General features: G+C 38.6%; 1 long non-coding RNA gene across 2 annotated transcripts in view; it reads right to left on the reverse strand.

Annotated features, from left to right (window-relative positions):
* Positions 1 to 21,661, reverse strand: part of LOC125100783 (uncharacterized) — a 32,284-nt gene that overhangs the window by 7,760 nt on the left and 2,863 nt on the right. For both annotated transcript variants that reach the window (XR_007127651.1, XR_007127652.1), the window contains exon 2: positions 18,444 to 18,578. This is a non-coding gene — a long non-coding RNA (uncharacterized LOC125100783). The remainder of the gene's footprint in view (positions 1 to 18,443; positions 18,579 to 21,661) is intronic.

The following is a 21,661-nucleotide window of genomic DNA, read 5'->3' on the forward strand; positions in this document are numbered from 1 at the left end:
ATAATTTTCTGTTTGACTCTAGGCAAGCTTATTCCTCTTTCTGGGCCAGCCTTCTTATCTAGAAAAGATGGAGCTAAACTGGAAAATTCTGTGGGTCTCTGCCAGCTCTAACATCCTGAGGCATGACTGTGTCTCCAAGCACAGCAGTAGGAGAAATCTGCGAACTGTGCAGCTTCCAGAAGGATCTGTGCAGCAGGGGAAGGTGTACCATGGCAATCCCCTAGGGGAGGCAAGTGATGAGGTCATTTCCCAGCCAAAGTTCCTGAGATATTTGCATAGTGCTGAGAGCAATCTTTTCTTACTTTGGTGAATCTTCTCTGAAGGGCTTCATCAAACTTCAGGACAGATGGCATCCCTCACTTCTGCTAATTCTGAATCCTAGCAACATCTTTACCCTCTCTCTAACTTTTAAGTTGTTTGATGGAGTTGACTGATTTCTTTCTAAACTCATATGCTCTCATTTATCTATTTCCCTAGGATCTCTGTTTCTCTCTCATATTCAGATTGAATTACTCAATCAATTTTACTATCACCACTCCCCAGTTGATTAAATTCTAAATTTTATCATCAGAGTATTTTCAGGAGATAATATGTTATAAAGTTTAAAGTAATTTTTAATTAACATCATAATATGCTCATAATTGCATTTTCCATAAATTTTTTCAAACTTATGAAATCCTGGTTGAAAGCAGAGTTTGAACCCAAACACTCATTACTGGATATTTTCTAAAATACAATATGGTAGACTTCTTAATGTAGCTTGCTTTTTTGTAGCTGCTTTTTTTATATGATACTAGGAGAAATAATATTAATACATTTGACATTTTCCAACTATAATCCAAATAATACCATACAAATACAGAATGAGGATGCTCATAATCTCTGTAATAACTTATACTCAATGTATGATATTAAAAAACAAGTTTCTAGTGGGGTTATGGACATTGGGGAGGGTATGTGTTATGGTGAATGCTGTGAAGTGTGTAAACCTGGCGATTCACAGACCTATACCCCTGGGGATAAAAATACATTAGATGTACATAAAAAAATTTTTTTAAATTAAAAAAAAAAGTTTCTAGAATTAACTAATTAAATTAAATGTCACGTGGCTAATGTACAAGTCCCTGTCATGTTAGTTTAGTGTATCAAAACCACAATCCTTATTTTTTTAAAAGATATTATTTATTTATTTGTTTTAAAGATTTTATTTATTTATTTGACAGGCAGAGATCACAAGTAGGCAGAGAGGCAGGCGGGGGGGGGGGGGGGGTAAGCAGGCTCCCTCCTGAGCAGAGAGCCCAATGCAGGGTTGATCCCAGGATCCTGGGATCATGACCTGAGCCGAAGGCAGAGGCTTTAACCCACTGAGCCACCCAGGCATCCAAAGATTTTATTTATTTATTTGACAGGCAGAGATCACAGGTAGGCAGAGAGGCAGACAGAGAAAGAGGGAGGAAGCAGGCTCCCTGCTGAGCAGAGAGCCTGACGTGGGGCCTGATCCCAGGACCCTGAGATCACAACCTGAGCTGAAGGCAGAGGCTCCAACCCACTGAGCCATCCAGGCGCCCCCCACAATCCTTATTTTAAGTACACACAAAAGTCAAGATTACAGTTTCTCGTAACACACCCTTTCTAGACAGAAAACTTCACTTAGTTATGCATTCGAAGAGCTATTTTCTTCTGAAGATGCTTATGTGGCCTCTGGATACAGCCTGGGAATATGCCGCAGTGTGGGTTTGCCCAAATCAATTTGGCTCTTGACTGGCCGTAAGGGCCAAGTCAATAAGGAAACATCAAGTCAGTCAAAAAACTGCTTTATGTATTTATAAACCAACTTCACTAGTCAAACGGGCTAAAAAACTATCAGATCAGCTCAGGTTTGTGGACAGTCTTCATTTAATCCCAGTAGAAGAGAAACTGCCCATCATTCCCATTCCTTCAAAAGTGAGAGTTTGGCCCAGCGGGAACAACCCTGAGCCTGAGTTTCTCATCTAACACAAAAGCCAATCCTTAAACATCCTAGCAGAAACAGCAGAGGGAAGTGGGAGCATGGCCCCATCTCAGCCAATGCCACGCCACAATTAGGCTGGAGAACCACCAAGGGGCACCTTTTGATTCACCAGAGTGGGTTGCTAAGGGGAGGTGAGGCGCTCTGAATCTTAACATCTCTGCTTGGTGGATCTTTTCCAAATAAATGCTCTTTTCTCTTGTCCAGTAATAATTCTACAACCATTCTCTGTATTCTTGAACAATCACACCTGTTGACATTGTGTTATCACAAGAAAAGCCCTGAAAGATGAGAGGAGAACTCATTGAATTTATTTGTGCTTTCAGTTATTTCTGAGAGAAAGGTGGTATTGCAGCAAACCATTAAAGCCACATACTGTATCAAAGCTAAAAGTCTGTCACATAAAAGCACCACCTGTAGCTACTCCTTTGAAAGAAAAGTCCTTGGCAAACAATGGCCTGAGTGAGTCAGTTTAATCAGGCAGGAGTCAAGATCACTGAGACATAAATTAAGCATTCATCCTTGAGTAGCAGCCAAGCAGCCAAAGCCCCCATAATCCCAATTAATCCCATTTTGTGCAGTTGTCCTTGGGCCAAGGGCAGAGGGGAAGAGAATTTGCACATGTTGGTTCCGCATCAGCTCTTTACCTTTACAGGGGGTGGGTCTGTAATAAAGCAGGGCACCTATGCAAGTGTTCCTGTTCTGACGTTGTAGCAATCAGAGCCCTCCCCCGCTGGGCTTCTGCGATCTGTCAGCAAGAACTTACTTCAAGGACACCCTACACTTTGAGAGAGTTAGATGCTTGGGCTCCTTTAAAAACAGACATGACTCTGTTCCATTTTCCTGTACAGCTGAATTGACTTCCCATCACCAACTCTTGCGGACACACAGAGGGAACGAACACTCTACAGTCCCTCTGGAACTCATTTTTGCCATGTGATACTCTATTCTGGACGAAAAGTTGCTTAGCTTCCCAGGGATGGGAAATTTCTCTCCAGAGAGCGGCCATTCTGTCCACAGACAGAAATCAGCTTACTAGGACAGTACTCGTTTCTCTTGGTCCTTATGGAAAGGAAACGCTATCTGCTCTCTGCAAACAAGTCCTCACCTTCACTGCAGATTTGTTGTGCTCAGGTCCTCAGGTTCCCTTTCCACTTTATGAGAAGCTAGCCCAAACACCAATTGAGTGGAAAGGGCTCTGTGGCCGAGACTGCTAGCTGACTAGACACCAAAAGACCCCCTTCTTTGGACATAACAGCAGGTCCTTGTTTACAGACTACCTTGTAGTTGGGGGAAAGAAAGATGACATGATTAGTCTCTCTTCAGTAGAACACGAGCACAAGTGGTGTGGACCACTTCTGGCCTTGGCTGATAAAAACCTCCTACATAATCTTCCATGTTCTTTCCCCCTTTCTGGCTAAGATGGAAATACTACATACACACACACACACACACACACACACACACTCACTCTCTTTCTCTCTTTCTCTCCCCCGCTCATACTAACCTGAAAGTCAGGGTTTGTTTTTTTTTTTTTTTTAAGATTTTATTTATTTGTTTATTTGACAGACAGAGATCACAAGTAGGCAGAGAGGCAGACAGATAGAGAGAGAGGTGGAAGCATGCAGAGCAGAGAGCCCGATGTGGGGCTCGATCCCAGGACACTGGGACCATGACCTGAGCCGAAGGCAGAGGCTTTAACCCACTGAGCCACCCAGGTGCCCCTGAAAGTCAGGTTTTAAAGATGGGAGTGTTACCAGCCTGGATCCAAGTGATTACACAGAGCACAGTCACATATCCCCCTTACCTTATTCAACCTTTATTTTCCAGCCCTATTTTACTATTAGGTGAAAAAGAAATCAATTCCTTTGTGCTGAGCAATTACATGTTTGGGTCTATCTGTTACCATAACCTAATCTACCCCAACCATCAGCTCCTTGATCTTCTGTAGGTCTCCACCTCTGGACTGCTGACCTTCTCTGGACATAGGTCAGGAGAGAGGCAAGAGAGATCAAGCTGGTCAGGACTCCTCAGTCCAACCAGAATCCTGCAAACCTGAACTTTAGAAGCTCCCTGAACTCTCTGTCTACATCCATCCTTTCCTGTATATGAGCCCTTAAGTTGTCTGTACTGATGATGGGCTGGGCTCTAAGGGTTTTTCTCCATTCAGAAGTACAGGCCTTTATGGCTCTAGCTCAGCTGATTCATTCGTGACTCAGAACTATGAGTCAAGCCCATCGAAGGTGATGGAGAAGTCAGTCCTAACCTTTTGTGTGAATTGGACTGAGAAGAAATCTGCATGCATTTCATTTCTAGGAAGAAGGAAAAGCACTGAAACTTTTCACTCTAAATCAAATTTAAGAGAATGTCTGTGAACTCTTGTTTTTTTTGTTTTGAAAGATTATATTTATTTATTTGTCAGAGAGACAGAGAAAAAGAGAGTGCACAAGCAGAGGGAGTGGCAGGCAGAGGGAGAAGCAGGCTCCTTGCTGAGCAGGGAGCCTGATGCAGGGCTCAGTGCCAGGACCCTGGGATCATGACCTGGGCAAAAGGTAGCCGCTTAACCAACTAAGCCACCCAGGCTCCCCTGTGGGTTCTTGTTTTAACTGCAATGAATCTCTGTCACTTGAAGTCTTTATTTCCTGAAGAATGTCAAGTTTAATTTCCAGAATTTCAGTTAATTGTTTAAAAATATATTTGATAAAAAGAAATAAAAACAATGCCTCTTTATTTATCTTTGAAGGTGCTAGGCATTACATTTTTTTGGAAGAAGAAATAGAAAGTAGCATTAGCATTCTCATGACAATATACTGGGATCAAAAGCCCAGACTTAGGGGACCTAGTCAGCATTAAGAATAGGACAAATGGGGGCACCTGGCTGGCTCAGTGGGTTAAGGCTCTGCCTTCAGTTCAGGTCATGATCTCAGGGTCATGTGACCCATGAGTGAAAAAAAATTAATCTCAAAAGGTCATATACTAAATGATTCCATTTATGTATCATTCTCAAAATGACAAAATTATAGAGATTAAGAACAGACTAGTGGTTGCCAGGAATTAGGGATTATCAGGGATGGGGAGGGGGAAGGTCAGGGAAAAAAAAGTAAGTTTCTAATTTTCATTTCACATGGCACACGTAATTTTAAATTCTTAAATATTTCTAACTTTGTGTTTTCCTGTGTGCTGAATATTTTGAAAAGGGATAATCAATGCCACTTTCAGAATAATGGTAATGCAAAGCATGTTTTCCCATATGAAAGAGGAAGTCAAGTGATCTATATGAATCAGGGACTTCAAAAGTAAAGGGGGAAAATTTAGGGAGTACATAACATGATCTATTGAGGAGTGGGAGAGAAATATTAGAACACTTATTTCTATTGATTAGATATATAATTTATCCCAAGTTTCTATTTTGGAGTATTTTTTATAATGCATATGATATATTAGTCTCATAGTATCAGTGTATCATTTACATACAAGTAAATGTGAATATGTGAATATGTACATACAAGCTCAAAAAATGTTTCCCTGATAGGAAAGTGTGAAGGAATAGTCCTCAGAAAGATGTAAGAGTCCTGTTTGTTGTTTTATGTCTGCCCTCAACTGTTAGTAACTGGCACAAAATTCTGCTTACTCAGCATGCATTTCTTGTGTGAGAAACCAACTCCCGTAGTTGTAACTGCTATCAATCACTATGGTAAAATGGGAAGCCTCTATCTCTAGATCACAACATGCTCCCAAAGCCATCCTCAAATTCAGCTGCCCAGAGAATATATTCCATCAATAAGGCTCCATAAGTAAGCACACCACCCCCACTCAAATTGAGCTCACTATTTTCCAGCCTTCCTCATTTTAAACCTGCTCCTTTTACTGTATTCCTCGTCCTTGTCTGTAATTCACATGATCACCCTAGCCAGAAATATGGTGATTATCTGAGATTTTTTACTTTCTCTTGCATTTCACATTGTTAACTTTTACTTTTTCATTATATCTAAATTCCTCCATGTATTAGACCTTCATATATCAATGTAGGTATATCTCAAAAACATAATATAAGTAAGCTGTAAAAAGATGCATAGTATGAGATGTAAAATTCTAAATCCATAAAATAGTGTATACTGTTTATGGACATATATGTGCATCTAAAAACTAAAAATTCTGCATGGAAATAATATACCCAACCTCAAGACAGTGATTATCTCTGCAGAAGAAGGAAAGTAGGAGGAATTAGGGACAAGGCTACATTTCTTTCCAAAAAGCAGCAGAATATTGACTTATATTAAGCTAGGTTATGGTCACATTAGCATCAATTATATTACTATGTGAATTTTTCTGTGTGTTTGAAATATTTCATAGTTTAAAATCTTTTAAGAAAAAATCTTAATTCCTTTTCTCACCTCCCTGCCTATGGCCAAAAGGCCTAGTTCAGTCTCCTGGTATTTCACTAGAGATTATTATAATAGTCTCACTGATCTCCCAGCTTTCATTTTTGCCCCCCCCCCTTTAACCTATCCATCACATTCAGACAAAACAAATATTCTAAAGTAAATATTGGTACATGTTACACCTCTGCTTATGGCCCTTTAGTGGGTCCACATCAGTTAGAAAATAATGCTGAATAACAATCAAAAAATTCTCAGATGCATGCAACAATCAGCGTTTATTTGGCCTGTGAATTATAGAGGTCATTTGAGGGGTTAGCTGGTCTAGGTTGGCCTTGGCTAGGATGAGTTGGCTCTGGTCCATATGGCTCTCATCTTGTTTGCCTGGGTTTGTCCTTCTCAAGGTAATAGCAGAGATACAAGTAGGGAAATAGAAACCTACAAGGCCTTATCTTAGCTTGAAGCAGGTACACCACCATCACCTACACCTCATTGTATTGGCCAAAGCCAGTCACCTGGCCACACCCAAAGTCTAAAGTAAAGAAACCTACTTTTTACCATTTGGTAAGAACTGCAAAATTACAAAACAAAGAGTGTGGATACAGGTAGGGTTGGAGAATTGGGCTAACAGCATCTTTCATAGACCTTAGCACTTAAGGATAATTTTTCTTCATTGGTGAGGCACACACAGTGCTTCATGAGGGCATCCTGAGCCACATTTCTAGCCTCATTCCCTGTTGCTCTACCCTCTGTTCTCTGTGTTCAGGCCATTCTGAACTATCTACATGTCTCTGAATGTGTCATGCTATTTCTTCTTTTTGCCTTTGTTACTCTTTTTATCTTTATTAGGTAAAAACCCACTTGTTCTTCATTACCTCAGCTCAGATCTTCTTGACCAATCCCTTCCCAGGTAGAGCAATTTTCAGCTCCCACCTTCATCAGACCAGAATGGCCCACACCCCTCCTATCTTAACTGCATCTTGAATATACAGTACGGAAACACAGCACCACTTTAACTAGACTATGAATCTTTTGAGGGCAGAGAGTTGCATCTTCAGGGCTTAGCACTTTACTGAGGCTCAATAAATATTGAATAAATACAGTCTTCTGGTTACTGGTTAAACTTCTCTAGCTCCTAGAAACTAAGTAAGGCATACTTTGACGAAGGAGACCACAGAGTCTGATATTCAAGGGAAGTGAAACTTTAGTTGTAAATTAATACATTGTTATCCCGGAAAAACATTTATTTAGCTTAGAACCTGATCATTTTCAAATGAACTGCACCAGAGGTCTCAACCTTGAATCATGGAACCATCAATAAGATGCCATACGTCCAAGTGAAGAGTGGTCTAAGAGCCAGCTGACCTTACCCATTAGGTTACCATGCAGTACAGGCTGAGGATGGAAGATAACTGAGGTAAATTTGCTTTATGAGAGTGTACACCAGTAGGGTATGTGAAGGAAATCAGATGGCAAATCCCTTTCCACTGTGTTAATATCTAGAATCATTCACCTCCCCGTTTTTGGAAAAAGCCGTAAAATCAGGTTTTGACTGATGACTCTACTATCCACTGTTACAGGAGAACAAAGGGAGGGGCTGAATCCATGAATGACTGTCTTTCGAATCCAAATGATCTTCTCTGCTGTTATATTTAAAGGCACCTATACTGGGATGCCTGAATGGCTCAGTCAGTTAAGCGTCTACCTTTGGCTTGGGTCAATCCAGGGTCCTGGGATTGAGTTCCACATCAGGCTCCTTGCTCAGTAGGAAGCCTGCTTCTCCCTCTGCCTGCAGCATTCCCTGCTTGCGCATTCTCTTTCTCTCTCTCACTCTCTGACAGATAAATAAATAAAATCTTTTTTTAAAAAATCACCCATACTTTTCTTGGTCAATACAGTCTCAATTTGGAGTGATAAGTACCAGCCCCTTCTTTAAAACATCCATTAGTTTTGTATTCAAGGTGAGGCCCCAAGTGGAAATAACACTGTGACACCAAGTAGATTTATAAATAACCAAAAGACAGAATCAGTTAGTGACAAAAATGAGCACAGAACATATAGCTAGGAACAATGGAATCACTGTTGTTTTCTTGTTTCTTTATGGGGAAAATGTAAATCAAAGAACAAGAAAACAACTGTTAGTCAATCAAGAGGCATAAATGACACCCCCAAGGCTTTATACACTCAAGAGAGAGCTAATTACGTTATTAACAAATGCTTTCCTATTCCAGGAGAGAGGACTTGCTGCTTCATCTGCTGCTTCCATTTCTAATTTCCTTAAATCTAGGAAAATGTACAAAATGACTTTATGCCAATATTACATGCTACAAAGCAGAGTTCATTTTGGTGGTTCTGGCAAAGAAATTGTTCGTCAATGTTGTTAATGTACACTAGAAGACATCTGATGTGAAATTCATAATTGAAATGTTATGAGCAGTTTAGCATATGGATCCTTCACATCCACTTAATTGCCAGTTTAGTAATAATTTTATGTAATGAAGCATTATTAATAATACGTGAAATACTAAATTGACGTAATGCCCTAAAAACGTAATATGACATTTGCCACTGAAAGAATATTATAATTCCAGGTGTCTTTGCTATGATTTCAAAAACATATGTGATATTACATAAAATACTAAATTAATCTTTAGAAACAGCTTGGTTACGATGTACTTCAAATCGACTCTCTAAATTATTATCTGTTTTTTTTTTTAAGTGTAAAACTTTGACTGCCTTATGGACTCACATTGCAACTGTTCCTTGAAGCTCTAACACTGTTAGATGTTTGCTGTCTTGCTCCTCCATGGCTGGGGTAGCATCTGATAGGCCTGTCCCTGCCTAAGCACTGAAAAAATACAGGGAAGCAGAAGCCAAATGTTCTCTATTGATAGACTTCTTAAAATTTCATCACACTTCAGGGATTTTTAAACTATCTTAATACAGTTCCCCAAATTTTCTGAGTGGGATCATGATTACAGTTTGCAAGGCCTGAGGGAAGAGTGCAAGTAGAGGCTCACATACCATATATTTACATATTGAAAAGTTATAACAAACTATGAAATAAAAGATGATCTTTCCTATTGACAAATAAATATTCTATCATGTTACCAAAAGAGAAAAATATGTAAAAAGTCTTAAGCTCTTGCTGGACTTGGATGAGTGATAAAATAAACTCATAATTCATAAAAATTCATAAAACACATAAAACGCATAATTCATAAAAAATTAAGATTCACTCTATAAAATGTGTTTTTTCTGCTTTTATTTCAATGAAATTACTAAAGATGCTAAACCCTAAGTTGTGTTCTATTGACAGTAATAAACTAAATGACTTAAAAATAAAATGTAACTATATTTAGGACAGAGATTCTAATAATTTTCATAACATATAAGCCAAATTTAAAAATTAATATTATTTTTCGAGGCACCTGGGTGGTTCAGTGGGTTAACCTCTGCCTTTAGTTTGGGTCATGATCCCAGAGTCCTGGGATCAAGGCCCGCATCAGGCTCTCTGCTCAGCAGCAAGCCTGCTTCCCTTCCTCTCTCTGCCTGCCTCTCTGCCTACTTGTGATCTCTATCTGTCAAATAAATAAATAAAATCTTTAAAAAAATTTTTAAAATAATTTTTAAAAAATTAGTATTATTTTTCAAAAATTTATTTCTCCTCTAAAATATTTAAAATTATATATTAAACATAAAAGGCAGAATTAAAATCATAATTAAGGGTGCCTAGGTTCAGTTAGTTAAGCGACTGCCTTCGGCTCAGGTCATGAACCTGGAGTCTCTGGATCAAGTCCCACATCGGGCTCCCTGCTCAGCAGGAAGTCTCTTTCTCCCTCTGCCCCTCCCTCCTCTTCTGCTCATGCTCCCTCTCAAATAAATAAATACACTCTTAAAAAAAAAAAATAAAATCATAATTAAGAAATACAAAAAACTTTAATCCATTTATTTAAATACTGAAAATTCTAATACTTAGAATTTTAAATGAAATCTTATTAAGAATTTTATGAAGATTATTTGCAATTATAGCATTCAATGTCCCATCTTGTTGCCAATGTAAACAGCAACACCACATTTTCACATATATGTCTAGACAAATATATCTCTATCTATATTTATATACAAAGACATATATGTATCTGAGAGTAATATGAATTACTTAATACTCGAAAATGTTCCTAAGCCACCATGTGTGACCACTGCAAATACAGCACTAACTTGTGAACCAAGGATTGGAACTCAACCTGGATCATGGAAGAGAAGTGAGAAAATGGGTGCTTAGCACTACTGGGAAACACCACTTCATAGTTTCAGAGTCTACTGCATTCATGTTGACAGGAAGGATTTGACAAGTTAATTAATTTGTCTTTTATCTTTCCTAAGCGCTTTAGCCACTTAAATCCCCCTGCGCTCAAAAGCAGTGTCCATATCTGAAGCTGGCAATGGCACAACCCATAGCTCTTCTCAGCATTTAAAAATAGGTGCTTGTGGTTTTGAGGACACAAGGTAGGTCACATGGAAAAGTGCTTCCTGGGGCCTGAAAGTCAAATCCTGAAAGGTGTTAGGCATGTAAGCTGATGTGTAGGGATTTGGGATTCCTATATCAGCAATGAGTACTGGATCCTAAGTTTCTGAGGTACACGTGTTCCTAATGAAGTGTGTGTGTGTATGTGTGAAACTGCAGGGTCCTCTAGACAGCAGGTCCCTGAACAAGGCCATTCCTTGGCTGGCTCTAAGTGCAGCACAGCATGTCATACAGGTACACAAAAAAAGTTTAATAAATATTGCTTTCTCACCAACAACATTGCCTCATAGACTCTTAAATTTGCCCCAACCTCCTTCCCTATTTGAGCCAGACTATAGCTTAAACCTTCCCCCACCTATCTGTGGTATGCTTTGGGGCAGTGGAATTTTTTTTTCTCTGTCCAAGGCTGGTTTAGTTGGCTCACATAGTTATTGCCATACTGGTTGTTAAAGTATTGAAATATCACCATACCTTTGGTTAAACATTAGCTTCTTTGAACCCACATGTTCCTTCCACCATCAGGTCTCCCTCCTCCCTTCCGTGGGACTCTCTTCCCAAGATCTCTGCACAGAATCTTTCCAGGACCCTGCTCCAGTGCCTGAGCCACATGTATTGCTCAATATTTTTAACGTCACCTTTGTACATGTCTTAAAATAAGGCAAAAGTACAGGTGAAAGGGACAATGAATTAACCATCATTGGATTCACTGGTAGAATAGTGGTAGGATATTTCGGATGGCACCAACTTATCTGGATAATAGAAGAAGCAGAGATGCCCTTTCGTTGTGAGGTTGGCTATTGAAATCTGATTCAGGGTCAGCTAGAAGAGCTATTTCATACTGACAGATGTTCAGAGGCTTTTGTCAAGTGAGTTGGTGGCCTTTATCCAGTTCCAAGTGGCCAGATGTCCAAATCACTAAAATCACTATTCTAAGCTGATGTGTGATCTGATTAAGGTCCTTCTTGGGCTTTTTGGCTCACAGTTCAGAACTGAATTGGAGCTGAGATTGAGACAGATCTAGAAAGAAGAGCTACCACATACTCTGATTCTAAGACAAAACAGAATGATGAAATGTAGCCAGCACTAATCTATTTTGTAGATAACTTAGAATTTAGTCTTTATGAAATGTTATTTTAGCACTTTTCAAGAAATCTGCAAGAGAAAAAAATCCGTTCTTAAAAGTAATTGTATTATTTCAATGTTGTGCATTTTTTCATACTGACTCTTCAGCAGAGGCTGGTCAAAGTGAAAGAATGGAAGAAGAGTGTAACATAATAGAATGTTTTCCCAGTTGAAATTACTTGTTTTGATTTCTAAAACCAAGTTATCCCAGTCTCTTCCAGCCTCAGACTGAGGATGGCCTAGGCTTTCTTCCAGAGCTTGGCCCAGCACCAAATAGGAGTTTGTCTATTATGAAATGGACTTGAGTTTTATATGTATTTTGATAATGTCCATATACACAGACACAGCCAGCTTTTGTTGGGCTGTAGGCTTATACAATTTGTAGTTTCTCTTCAAGAAAAAGAATATAAAATCACAAATTCAAAGTTGCTAGGGTCCCCACCAGGGCCTTCAGAGAGTAAAGAGCCCTGCGTGAAGTGTAAGCCTCAGTGGTATTGAGGAAGACCTACGTGTGTTCTCCTTGTGTAGCAACGACCAACAGACTCAGGCTCCCACCTTCTGTTTTCCTTTTGGTAGGTTTTTTTTCTTGTGCTATTGTGCCTACCTTAGAGGAAATGCAAGTTGGGCAAAATCCATGAGGTTTATGTAGCAGGAGAAAATAGATTTACTCTCTTTATAAGAGGTAGGATTAAAGGGCCACTCCCATAGAAAGTCTTGAAATTTGAGCTGTGTGGCCATGTGAAAAAAGGGTAGAATTCGTGCTGCTTTCTTCAAGCTTAAAAGTGGGGATAGCTGGTATTCATATCTGGAAAACTTACAAAGCAACTATACAGTGTAAACCCTTGTGTACTTTGAGATGGCATGGGAAGGGAAATAACTTCTCTATCATATAGTTAACATCTTACCCCCTTACTGTGCCATGCAAAGCAGAAGATGGGACAGGAACTGACATTATCACTACAAATTTTCACAGACATTTTAGGTGAGATGTTATTCCTGAAGGTCTGTTTCTGCTTGGTGTAATACGATAAATTATTTGAACATCATTACATTTGTAATGATGTATCTGTGATGGCTTTGAGAGTCAGTGTTCTAGGCTGGTGTGTGATCTTATTCTAGTGCAGCATTCCATGTTCTGGTACAGCAATCTGAGTGAAACGGCATATGAGATACAATGGGACAGCAAGAATAGGACAAAAGGGCCAGGCCCCTTAGCAGCCTGCTCTGTTCCTATGTAGGGCTTACATGCTGGAGGGAGCAGAAGGTAAATTGATGCTGGTGACGAAGGTAAGGTAACTTGATTTTTTTCACGAGTCACTTAGAACTATTTTTAGATTTCCAAATACATCAGGATTTTTTAAAACATACTTTTGGTTATTAATTTATAACTATGTTGTGGTAACTATTCTTTAAAATGTGTTGAAATACATGACCTAGCAAGTGATATATTTTTGGAAATGTTCCATGTGTGCTCTCCAATTACTTGTTAGAGAATTCTATATATGCCCATTAAATGAAAGTTACTGCGTTCAGATCTTCTAAGCCTTCACTGATTTTATGACTGCCTAACTTACCAAATCTGAGAAAGAGAAGTAAAAACAACTCAATTTTTAAATGGGCAAAAGACCTGGATAGGCATTACACAGCCTAGAAAGTACTTAGAGCCAATATATAACCAAGAGCATGCTTAACCTCATTACTAATCAGAGAAACATAATCAACGCCACAAAAATATACCATTTTTCACTTATTTAATCTGCAAAAATCAACAAGCCTGACAATATCAAGTACTGAAAGGATATGAATCAAGAAGTTTTCTTACATGTTACAAGTGGGAACATACAACCACTTTGAAAAATCCAAGGTTCATCATTTCTATTCCTGGGGATATGGCCAAGAGAAACTCTTATACACATGCATCAGAAGATGTGTGTTAAAAAGTTCATTATAGCATTACTTGTAAATAGCAAAAAACCAGAAAAGACTCAAATGGCCAGCAATATAAGAATAAATTACTAATGAAATACAAGTTATGTTTAAAAAAAATCAAATCCCAGAAGTTACCTACAGCCTGTAACACTTTATGCAATCCAAAAATAATAAATTGTTTAGGGGTGTGTGTGTGTGTGTGTGTGTGTATAAATATTCACATATGTAAAAAATATTTATCACATGGCATATATCTAAGGTAAACACACATTTTAGGATAGTTATTATCTTATGAGAGCAAGTTGGCAGGATAGAAGGGGATATAAGCTACTGTCAGTGTTTTAGTTTTGGGACTGATTGGTGCTTTCATAAGTGTTCATTATAAGTATAAATAAATAAAGGATAGGACCACACATGGACAAGGAAGACTATGTATCATAATCTAGTAGAATACTTCTGTTTGCTTGAGGTCCCATTTAAATATAAATAAATGAAAGCTAGAGGAAGGCCTGAAGAATGTCCAGATATAATTAAAGGGTGGGGAAAAAACTCAAGTTTTAACTGCCTGATTGTACTGTGAAGTATAATTTGGCCAAAATTGCAGACATCTGATCCCCTCAGAGCTGTTGGCAAACTATAACCCAAAGTGAAAGCCTAAAGTTGAGTTGATGGTAAGCAAATCTGATGCTTATTTTCACACGACGATAGGTATCTCAGCTCCTCTCAGATTCAAGAGCAAGATGTCTTTGCAGATGCTGTTTGTAGAATGAACCCTATTCCAGACCTCATCAGCTCCTGTCCAATCCCACTCCTGATTCTCAGCTAACTGACAGGGTCGAAGGCCTTAGGAGATGAATGTAGCCAACATTTGATGAACTAGCAGGAAACAGTTAAGAGTTAACATTCAACCTCACTCTTCTCCTGCCTTCCCATGTTCTCCCAGTGCCTCCCATTGGCCTCACAAAGCAAATGGTGCTGCAGCTTCCTCTGGAAGCCAGAGGACAAAGGATCTATTGAAGTAGTCCATAGGTCACACAGCAAGATGGAGAAGAGGAAGAGTAATTCTGTATAGAACAAGCTGAAGTTATCCAAAAAGGAGACAGGAATAAAAGTGAGAGTGAGGTTTCTTAGAAAGCTACTGAAAGGGAGACAGACTTTTTTTTTTTTTTTAAGATTTTATTTATTTATTTGACAGCGGGAGAGAGATCACAAGTAGGCAGAGCAGCAGGCAGAGAGAGGAGGGGAAGCAGGCTCCCCGCTGAGCAGAGAGCCTGATGCGGTCCTGATCCCAGGACCCTGAGATCATGACCTGGGCTGAAAGCAGAGGCTTAACCCACTGAGCCACCAGGCGTCCCGGGAGACAAACTTTTTAAGCCATTTTTTTCTCTCTTTCCTTCCTAGAAGGCAGACACAATACCCAGAAGCAGAGACATTAGATTTTGACCATGGAAGATGCAAAACCCATACTAAGAATGATGAGTCAAGATAGAGAGAGCCTGAAGATTAACAAGTTAGGAAACAACAAATATTGGTGAAGATGTGGAGAAAAGGGAATCCTCTTACACTGCTGGTGGGAATGCAAGCTGGTGCTGGTGGGAATGCAAGCTGGTACAGCCGCTCTGGAAAATAGTATGGAGGTTCCTCAAAAAGTTAAAAATAGAGCTACCTTATGACCCAGCAACTGAACTATTTACCTGAAGATACAAACATAGTGACCTGAAGGAGCACCTGTTCCCCAATGTGTATAGCAGCAATGTACACAATAGCCAAACTATGGAAAGAGCCCAGATGAATGGATAAAGAAGATGTGGCGTTCACACACACACACACACACACACACACACACACACACACACACACACAGGAATATTATTCAGCCATCAAAAAGAATGAAATCTTGGGGCGCCTGGGTGGCTCAGTGGGTTAAGCCTCTGCCTTTGGCTCAGGTCATGGTCTCAGGGTCCTGGGATTGAGCCCTGCATCGGGCTCTCTGCTCAGCAGTGAGCCTGCTTCCCCCTCTCTCTGCCTGCCTCTCTGCCTACTTGTGATCTCTCTCTCTCTGTCAAATAAATAAATAAAATCTTAAAAAAAAAAAGAATGAAATCTTGCTATTTGGAATGACATGGATGGAACTAGAGGGTATTATGTTAAGTGAAATAAATCAGAGAAAGACAATTGTCACATAATTTCACTCATATGTGGAATTTAAGAAACAAAATGAAGGATCATAGGGGAAGGGAGGGAAAAATAAAATAAGAAGAAAACTGAGAGGGAGACAAACAATAAAAGACTCTTAACTGTAGGCAACAAACTGAGGGTTGCAGGATAAAGGGTTGGGAAAACCGGGGGAAAACCGGCATTAAGGAGGGCACATGATGTACTGAGCACTGGGTGTTATATACAATGGATGAATCACTGAATTCTACCTCTGAAACTAATAATACACTATATGTTAATTAATTGAATTTAAACAAATTAAAATTAAATTTTAAAAAAAGATGGAACCTGGTTCAATAGCAGCCCTGAAATAACCTATCCTTAGAGACATTACATGATAAAAACCAAAACAACCAACCAACCAACGTATCTTTTAGTTTAATGTCAGGTTTCCATGTGCAGCCAGATGTAATCCTGACTAATTCAGATACCTTGCTAGAGTCTACAATCAGATATGCTGAATTATAAAGTAATTTTTTATTCCTTTCAAGATACTAGACAGTAAGTACCATTTTTGAATGATTTGAGTTAATGTTTGATACTTCAAAAAAGACAGATTCATTCATCTTCCCTCTTAAAATTAAAAAGTAACCATTTAATTGACATAGTAGAAATAAGCTGAAATCAATAATTTTCTTTTATCTGTACATTAATTAACAAACAACCTAAAGTTTTTATTTTTTAAGCTCGTTTAAGGTAGCTCTGTTTGGGAGCAAATAAGTTGTCAAATTTGTAAAACTTGCTTAGCACTTCTACTTAAAATCTCAAGTTTTTAAGTTATAAAATTTTAATTTTTAGAGCACCAACTTATATAAAGACTTTTTACCTAGAAAATAATTATGAAAACACAGCAAGGAATAGAATGATCCCGTAATTACTCTTATGAATAATAAATTCTCTCCAAAAGATAAAATGAAATGAAACAGTCGAGTCATAGCTGAATAAACAAGATAGTATAACAGGTTAAACTTGTATTTTTCTATTTACTTATCCATCTATCTACCTATTAGTATGTTTTATATGATACATTAGATATTACTAAAGAGCCTTATAACTTTCTAATAACATCTAAAGTTTCGGAATATTAGTTAATATTCTGACTACACTAGAGAATTTTGTCAGTTAAAGGAATTTGACTGGTAGATTTTACAGTAAAGAAAAAAATTATATTCTAATTTAACTGTTTGTTGAAATTTGCCTCATAAACTGGTGTAAAACTATATATGGATAACCCCATGATTTGTGACCGATCTGAGTTCTTAGTCAGAAGCTTGTTAAGGATTTTATACCCTTTTATAGACCAGTTAGATCCTCTAGTCTCACAGTCACAAGAGGCCTGCTGTAACTGTACCCTCAAACCCTACACTGTGGGCTGTTGATGCTCAGAAACATGAGATATCAGTGGGGCTGTGACAGAACTGACAGTGGTGGGTTATGGCCAGGAACTGTTTATGTCAGGGCATTTACAGCGGGTGCAGACAGATGGAAGGTCTGTACACACCAACTTCCCTTTGGGCTCAGACACTGTTGAAACTAGGTTAACTCAACCTATTGTGTTTCAATAACATGAAACTTTCTTTGGAATCCTTCTTGCATTATTTTGTGCAACCCTTGCTATGCAGATCAGATTTTGCTTCATAAAACATCTCTGGAGGATATATAGTAAACAATGTAGTTTTGGTTGCTGGCTCAACGTAGCCAAGTACGAAAAAGGCTTATTACCTTTGGTCACCAACGTTTCTCTTAGAGATATTGCTTAGGTTAGTCTTACCGAGTAAAGGCTGGCTAGGTGTTCTTTTTTCCTCCTGGACACCCTGCTAGACCATATTTTCCAGTCTCCCTAGGAGTATCAGATGGTACAGCCATCTGATAAGTTCTTCCCAAGAGAATGTAGGCAGAAGTGATGTATACTACCTTTAGGCCTGAGCTATAACAAACCTCTTTTCTCTTTCCTTATGTCAGCTAAATTCATAGGATCCTGTTAAGGCCTTACAGAATGACAGAGCCACTAACTGCAAGGAGCCCAGGTCCCTGAAAGACTGTGTCAAGCAGTCTTCCTGCCAGCTCTATTGGATTGACGTAAAGAGGAAAAACAAACAACAGTAAAACTCATCTAATGTTATAACACTAAGATTTTAGGATTATCTGGTAGAGCAATTAACCCACCCTAACTAATAAATCTCAAAATTTGTATATGAAAAGAATACTATTACTTCTCAGTTCATACATATAAATAAAAATAAGAACATATGAGACTTACTGATTATTCCAGTGGAAGTTCGGATGGCTTTAAGAGACTCTGGCATTTGGTTCTACAGTCTTTGGTAAGTATCGGACTTCATTTTTGGTGAATAGATGACACAAAACTGAGGGCTTTCATTCCTGTTTCCCTTATCTAGAATTTAATTTAAATTAAATGTTCAGTCTTTAGAAAATTATTCATTTTCAGTATTATTCAAATTATAGTATCAATAAGATAGTATCAATAAGTCAGAATACAGGACTCTGTCATCCCTTCTTAACAAGGAAGAAAAATAACGGCATATATAGTTTTTAAATGTTTCAATTTTTTTATCCAATTATATCTCTTGGTAGAATAAGAATAAATGCTCAGGCCACTGGCACATGCTCACAAGAAGTAGTTATATGATTATTAAACACTTATTATTGCATTTATGCCATACTGCCATGGCTTATCCTATAGTTAATATATGCTCAATATATTCAGATAAACTCGAGATTCCAGAAATTGTTCTTGGAAATGGTTTATTCTCTCAAAGTCTTTACTCACTCCAATCTTGAATTATACTATATGGCCAAATTTGGAATGCTTGACTCATAAGCCTCCAGATATTTTTTCTCTTAGATGCTTTCGATTGACTATTCAGAGATTAGTTTACCCTACACAAAGTCATTGAACTCAGTCATGTCAAAATAGCTAAAACAAAGCAGTATAGATCAGCTCCAGGTTCAATGGTCACACTGTAGGAACACAATTCATTTGCTAATTAAATACATACTATCTACACTATTGCCTCCTGCCAGCTTCAAATTTCTGTTTGTGAGAACTCTCCATTTGCCTGAGGAATGAAAATAAAAACCTCCCTCTGCTTTGCTAAAGTCTTCCATGGAAGCTTTTCTCCTACTTCTATTTTTTCAAAATGTTAGATTGTAGCTCAGTCTACCAGAATTCATATGAATATCACTTCAGCCTCTTGTTTCTGCCCACTGCCCCAAATTAAAGCCATTATATCAATAGTTAGATAGTAACACAATTTTTGGAAACAAACAATTGCCATATTATTGTTCTGCCCAGAAGCCTAGATCAGCCCTAATTTGGACCCAAACTTGTGGACAGATTTTGCCCTGCATATGCCTTGAGTCTGCTCAATACTGAGCTCCCTGAAGGCGAGGACTGTAACTGTTTGGCTTTCTGAGTATATGCAGCACCTGGTATGGGGCCTAGAACGTAGTTGTTCCCCCAAAAAAGTATTTTATTGAAAGGAGGAAGTTTCAAGAGATAAGGATGGAGTACTTCATATGCCATGAAGTAATTTGGACTTCATCTTGGAAGAACCAGTAATTTGAGGAAGCAGAAAAACATGAATACAAATTATTTTTAGAAAGCTCCCTTGGGCAATATATGCTAGATGCTATTGGCCTCTAAGCTATGTGAAAGAAAGGGACTTTGTCTATCTTGTCCATCACTGGTATCCCTAGTATACAGCACAGTGCATGGAACATACAACGTACTCATGAGATAACTGCTGAATGAATGAATGGATGAATGAATGAATGAATGAATGAAAAGTCCATGAAGTTAGTCTCTGAATCTTCCACAGGAACAGGGAGATTTCAAGGCCTTATGGGGAATTCTGATCTCCTCTAGGTTAGCCTTGTGGTTTGATTTTTGAGCTAGAAGTTTGTTCTTGATCCATCTGAACCTCTAAGAAATTTACCAGAACAGAGTGAGATGTCACTCTGATCTGGAGAAATCTTTTTGGACCCAACTAGTCATATCTCTTGGGCCTAAACTGGAACTGATTCATTCTCCAAAACATAGAGAGGAATGAGCCAGCCTCCTTAAGAACATTTTCTCAAGGGACATTCGCAGGATGCTGGAGGTCCCTGTCAGTCCATTCTCAAAGTAACAGCATTCCAAAGGAAGGGTACAAACCATAGGACCAGCAGTTAATTTTATGGTTGATAAACATGTTTCAACCTTCAGCTCCCAGATAATGTGTTTCTATGGGTCAACTGGGCAGTCTCTAGAGTGTTAACCTTTGAAACATGGGCATCACAATCTGACATTTGAGGCTGTTTAGTGACTCTGGTCCACACAGTTTAGTAAGCCTTCTCACAAAGCCTCCTCCCTGCTAACCCTAACTACTCCCAAATATAAATGAGAAAATTAAACATTTACCTTGATGAGAAAATAGCGCTCTCTCATTGACACTTCTTCACACCCTCACCAATGTGATTTAGTTATAGTTTTTAGTAGCTGTTTTTACATTTTTAATTATTTTGTAGAGTTAAAATATGTAATAATGGATAACTGTGCAATACATTAAATACTTATGGGTATGTTGTGCCTTCTGTTATAATATAAAATCCATCTATTCTGGTTGATGGGTTTTAACCTCACACAGAATACTTTAAACTCCATTTGGACTTGTGCCTACAATCACCTTAGCAAAGTCTCTTAAGTAACTGCGCACAGCCTAATTAGTATGCATTATCAATTAACAAACTTAATAGCCGGCAGATTGATTAGATCCTCTGTTGCAGGGGCAGAGCTGAAGCGAAACAGAATGAAAAATCATTGCACGCGTACACTGCAGCTTTGTTATTTTCTCAGATCCCCTCCTCCTCTTTCACATTCCTTTAATTAATGCATGCATATGGTTCTGCATATCTGGTAAGCCTGAGCTTTTCCTAACTCTTTCATAAAGCTCATTCGTAAACAGAGGGAGTCCATGCGTCCCTTTTCTTCCAGGGCTTCTGTATATATCTTTTTCACCCCTCTTCTTGCCCTTTGCATGGCACTGAATTTTAAAGGGCTGCTTCTCCCATTCTGATTATACTCCCTGTGCTGGAAATGGGAGAGGAATACAAAGATGAGCTGGAAGTATATGCTTTTTAACACAGAGGACCACTCAGGAGTCACATCAGTGGGGCTCTGACAACCATAAAGTGCTTCTGGCAATTATTTCCAAAAAGAATGGTGCAAATGGACTGTCCTGTTACATCTTGTCTATTTTTGATGGACTGGAAACAATATGAATAAATGAAGGAAAATCCACATTTCCTGAAAGCAGGTATCAAGCTAAAAGGAGTTGCCAACTGCACTGTTCATAAAATGCTGGCATTATAAGAATTTTACACCTTCCATAAACATTCTACACAAAACCCTAAAAAGACTTCTGAAGACATTTCTAACACCATAAATTGTTACCCTGTAGTGCTGGTTTGGGTTTT

The sequence above is a fragment of the Lutra lutra genome, chromosome 5 (assembly GCF_902655055.1).
Source record: "Lutra lutra chromosome 5, mLutLut1.2, whole genome shotgun sequence".
Lineage (NCBI taxonomy): Eukaryota > Metazoa > Chordata > Mammalia > Carnivora > Mustelidae > Lutra > Lutra lutra.